This window comes from Chiroxiphia lanceolata, chromosome 6 (genome assembly GCF_009829145.1).
Source record: "Chiroxiphia lanceolata isolate bChiLan1 chromosome 6, bChiLan1.pri, whole genome shotgun sequence".
Taxonomy (NCBI): Eukaryota; Metazoa; Chordata; class Aves; order Passeriformes; family Pipridae; genus Chiroxiphia; species Chiroxiphia lanceolata.
In genome coordinates this window covers 62,430,095-62,435,599 of record NC_045642.1, presented here as the reverse complement: position 1 = coordinate 62,435,599, position 5,505 = coordinate 62,430,095, and the positions used below count along the sequence as shown (strand labels likewise).

Here is a 5,505-nt window from a genome sequence, read left to right as displayed (position 1 = left end):
CATACACCAAACTCTGAGGGTGCTCTGGCACATTCAGCAGTAGCTACAAGAGAGAGAGCAGAAAGTTAACACCGCAGGAGACCTTGCCCAGGAACGTGCTCCAGTTTATTAATACCAGGCAGCTCACAATGGAAAGTGCAGTGCACCTACTGGGTCTTCTCATGCTACTTTTGGAAGGATTAAAGCGCCCTAGGACAGCAGCTGCTCTCTGAAGATGTGTTTGCATGCCAGCAGTGCTAATGCATAGAATAAACTAGATTTTTCCAATTGCTAATGATTTTAATCTTTTCCTTCTGTTTCTGAAGGGGCCGACAGAACACAGAGTTGGCTGGTGGTGTTTCCTTCCCTTTTTCGGGAAGCATTTTGTGGAATGCTGATCACACGCAGACTCAGGGTTCACCTTCCACCCGAGGATGGCCATGGGGTTATTGCACTTCCATGGGTGTTGCTTTGCACAGCTATGTCCCACGGCCACGCTGAAGGGAAGATGTTCTCAGCACCTTGCTCTGCCGTTGCATCAAACCATCCCCCAGCATTTGTTTCCTTCTTCCAACTTTTGCCTGGAAGCCATTCCCGGAATTTGTCCCCTGAAGCAAGGGACAAACTTTGCTCTCCAAAGCAGCTGCTCCACAGAGGCCAAGCCATGGATGTGTCTGCCTGTCCTTTGGTAGAGCCAGCCTTGAAAGCCACAGTGCAGCCCATGCACTGGACAGCCTTCCATTTATTTTGTTTTTTCCTTAGAATTACATGTGTTCAGCAGTTGGGATTCCTCTCCTCCTGAAGGCCAAACCTGAATCCTTTGCAACTGAGGCAAAGCACTTCTATGATACGAATTCTTTTCACTACAGGCACCTCCTGCCAGGTTGACTGGATGTCTGTTACTGATCTGAACAGTCCTGGAATAAGGACCTTTCTGCTTTTCAAGGGATGCTGTTTCATCCTGAAATTTGCAAAGAGGATGTAGGATTTTCTCTGTCTTCACCACACAAGTGACACACCTGGTCACCTTCACACTGTGGCAGTGAAGCAGGGGAAGGAAGGAATCCAGTACAGGGCCCCTAAATAGATACAGCCCAACCAGTCACCCAGGACACTGAGGGCACAGGCAGATCCTTCTGAATGAAGAGCACCACTTTCCCCATCTCAACTCCTGGGAGCCTGTGCATGTGTCCACAATTACAGAGCATGGTCCAGGATGGATTCATGGGGATAATGGGGTAACTGATGTGCAGGATCCTCCATCTGTTAGCTTTGCTCCCTGCAGCAGCTAGCCCCCAGTATTTCTCCATACCCTTGACAGGACAAGGGCGAATGGCTTTAAACTGGAAGATCAGTTTGGTTTAGATTGGATATTAGGAAGAAATTCTTCCCTCTGAGGGTGGTGAGGCCCTGGCACAGGTTGCCCAGAGAAGCTGTGGCTGCCCCAAGCCTGGAAGTGTTCCAGACCAGGTTGGCTGGGGCTTGGAGCAACCTGGGCTAGTGGGAGATGTCCCTGCCCATGGCAGGGAGGCTGGTAATAGATGTTTTTTAAGGTCCCTTCCAACCCAAACCGTTCTGGGATTCTGTGATCCTGGACGCATCTGGGCCTGGCTGTAACCCCAGCAACACGTGTACGCCGAGTTCACATGTGCTCAACAGCAGTGACTCAAATCAAAAGGCTATAGATCAACCCACCCTTCTTTCTCCTCTTTCCTGCTCCCACCCCCACTGCCAGTCAGTGTGCAGAGCACAAGTCTTCCATTTTTCCCCTTCAAAGCGAAACATTCTGTATCTTATTTATTTTGAAAACAATTTATAAGGGCAATAATAACATCCTTTGGCTTCTTGCCTCCACAGCCCCAGGCGCTCTATATGCCTCGTTACGAGGAGCAGCACACACTCTGCCATGTGCTGACTTATATAGGCAACTCACTGTACGCTCATTAAAATTCTGTAGGTATTGGCTGATACGAACGAAGCAGGAAGCGCCGCGTCGCTGCCGAGCACAGGGAAAAAATCACTGCAAGAGCAGGTCGTGTGGTTCAGGAGCGCGGCTCAGCATCCTGGAAATCTGAAAACCTCTTGTGGTTCCGGCATCCCACGCACAACCTCGTGCCGTTCCTGGACGCAGGAGGTGGCGAGGCGGCTGGCTACGCCAGGAGGCAGTCGTCCGACGCGGATCCGCGCTGGGACGTAGCTGCAAAACAAAAGAAAAAAAAAAAAGGAAGAAAAAAAATAGATTATGCTTGCCTTTTTGCAGAAGGAGATAAATAACGTGAAAATCAAAGTGGCTGTGACAGAAAACTTGGGAGAGAAAAGCCGAGCCTTGGAAACCCCGGGCTCTGGTTGGAAGAGTAATGCGCCTCAAAATGGCGAAGAAGAGGAAAAATGTGCAGAATGTCCTTGCGTTGTGCAAAGAGTAATTGCACTGGAAAGGAGTTACGAACTAAGCAAACATGACTTCCAGTTTGATCCATATTAAGATTTATTGACCCTGAAAGTCAATATTCTCTGCGCCAGGGCCAAGGTTAACATTGAGTTTGAGGCCAATGGGAAAGCTGTAATGAAGTGCTGGTTAAGAGGCGCTTACAAAACTATCTGGTTTTCCAGGAGAGGTTGGAAGTCTTTACACGTGATCAGCCCCATCTTCCCCTGCATTTCAAAGGCATCCAAATCTGCCAGGTTTTCTGCCAAATCCCAGCCACATTAGCTCTGTGCCAAACTGATAAACCCTTTGGACAGCTTTTCCTGCAGAAGCATAAACCACCTCTATGCTACAATCACCCTGATGCTTTGATCATTGTCAGGACCCGCTCGTCTCAATCCAGTGTAAACACAGATGGAAGGAAAAGTCGACCTCAGCTGATGACAAGCTAAGAACACGTTTGATGAAGCTGTATGAAAAAGCAATATTAGTGAACTTCTGTCCTTTGACAACTCCTGCTTTAGGGAAGAGCAAGCACACACCACTCCACAGAAATCTGCAAGGTTGTGAAAGTAGAAAATGCTTCTCTGGAGTCAATAAAGACGTGACAGCTCATTTATAGGGAAAGAACCCACCCTGCACTCTCACACCCTGGCCTTGCCTTTGCAATTTTACAATTTCCTTTGAAATTCACTGTGAGATGTTAGATGGACAGACAGCAGACAATTTCTGTATATTGGAAATAAAGTTGTTGTCCAAAGTCTGCTCTGAAGCATGACATTATACTTCCAGAATATCTGTGACTGCAAAACCCCAGACTTCCAAGGCTGGTTTGGGCACTTGCCTAAAACTTTACTGCACCTGCAGAAAGGCTTGTGTCCCAGACATGATCTGTTTTCCTCAGTTTTACCAATTAGGCCAGTAAATGATACCAACTCTCCCAGAGAACCTTCACTGCCCTAATACTGATCTGCCAAATCCTCAGCAAGAGTTGGAGGGGCAGAGCTGGAGAGGAGACCATGGTCATTATGAACCTGGTGACAGTACAATCCAGCAGAGCTCACCATAAATTGTATGAATGTTTTTGGAGACTATACAAGACCACAACCCTGACGGGGAACATGGATTGCTTTGGAGCACAGAGGGAAAGCAACACAGCACTTATTTCAGCCCAATTCCAGAGGAACAGCTTACTTTTGAAATTACTTTGAATAAAGTCGCAATGATTTCCCCAGGACTTTGCTGGGCTTGTACATTTTAATGTCTTTCTCCAGCTGCTTGCTTTCTCCCTGTGTTCATTAAGACATTTGGTTTTGTTACAAGGTCTGGGCAAGAGAAAAATAACTGTATGTATATTTAAACAGACCATTAAAATAAAGAGCACCGTGTACTGGCACAGAAGAATTCTTAGTGTTATTCATATGTTTCTAGGTCCAGCAAGGCTGTTGTTATGCGCAAACAGCATCTCAAGCCCAGCTTTTACCAGTGTTCTCATCACAGCCTTGTTCATCCGTGTTTCATTTTTCCTTCCTTTCTTTGGATCAGAACTCGCAAAACACAATTGTCTTCTGGAGGAGGGAGGATCTTGAGAAAATTGGTCCCTGATGACCTCTTTTGGCTCTCCAGACTGTTAAACACCTCCCTCTGACCCTCTGCAGTTGTGCTTTGCCCTGTGGCAGCATCTTCTTTAATCTAAAATAGGAAGCAACTCAGCAGGTTCTAAGGGGTGTTTCCCAGCTGCTTTATTATGAATTAGACATGACAGTGGAGAGAAAGACAGATAGATGGGAAATATGTCATCAAATGGGAGTCTAACCCCTTACCAGTAACACAAGGGTGCAAGCCACATTCCCAGACCACTGGGCAAGCCAGGTCTAAGGGAAAGGAGACTTACTGCCTGCAGTTCAACGACAGCTACAAACACATCCCCAGACCCACGACGTAGCCCTTCCTCAAAACACAATCAGTAAGAAATCGGCTCTCAACCTAAACCTTTATTTAGCTGTGTGTTACAGTTACCACATAACTTGGCGTCGTGAGCATGGCCCTACATGGACTAGGAGAGCACTCAGCAGAAGGGGAGCTGAGCTGGCAACACCATTTTCCCACACTTTCTTACAGGATCGATTTTCATCTCCCAAATGACAAAGGGAAAACAGAAGAAGAAGAAGAAGAAAGCTGTTGCCATTCACAAGCTCCTGGAGTGTATTAAAGATGACATGGGCACAGCAACTTTTTTTCTGGCAGTACAAGATGCAGCCTTTTGCATTTCTGCACAAAAACATGTTTTGTCCCTAAAAGATGTCACTATTCATTTTGCGCAAATTAATCACACATTCCCACCCAAACCTTTCATTAGCACTCGGGTATTTGAGCCACTTAAACCTTGCAAAGAAGGTTTTGAGGCCCATCATCAGCAAACATCACCCCCTTGAGAGCAGAGAAACAGCACAGGCAGCAGCTGTGAGGTTCGAGAGAGAGACGAAGCTCCAGCTTTCAGCTTGGAGAGTTTACACCTTTAAGAGGCACAAAACAAAAAAAAAAGAAACCCAATCCTTGAGATGAGTCACTCAAAAGTGTGCCCGTTTTTCTCCTCACAGGCCTGAGCAGCCTCACACAAAGCCCCCGGGGCACAGGCTCCTCATTTGGCAGAGCTCAGCCAGAAGCGGGGCTGGGGAATACCTTTACGCTGGAGAATTTGGCTTGTAACGAGGCTTTTCAGGAACATGGCAATTGCCCACGTGAACGCATGGCTTCCTGCATTAATATGCTAAAGAGACAAGACAAGCATCTTTAGCTACAGCTGAGGACTAATTAAGACTGCTCTTTTACAAATATTGCATGGTTCGTTCCATTCTTCCCCGATTAAGAACAAAAGAAGAAAAGAAGTCATTTATTGTCATGAGTCACTTCAGATACAATGGAAGGAATTCCAACAGATGACTGAGACAAAACAAAAGCTGACATTATGAAAGCCATGTCTAAACACTAATTTAAACTGTCAACTTGCTAGTGAGGAAGGTTCATGACAGAGGGAGAATTAAAACTTAAAAGAGCACATAAATCATTGAAGAGATTAGCAGCCTGTGATGGGGCCAAAG

The 5,505-nt window shown here is 46.4% G+C and overlaps 1 long non-coding RNA gene across 1 annotated transcript; it reads left to right on the top strand.

Moving 5' to 3' along the window:
* The first annotated feature begins 4,273 nt into the window (after positions 1-4,273).
* On the top strand, positions 4,274-4,704 carry LOC116787861. The gene is made up of 2 exons (XR_004357475.1): positions 4,274-4,370; positions 4,526-4,704. It is a non-coding gene; the product is annotated as an uncharacterized LOC116787861 (long non-coding RNA).
* The last annotated feature ends 801 nt before the right edge of the window (positions 4,705-5,505 follow it).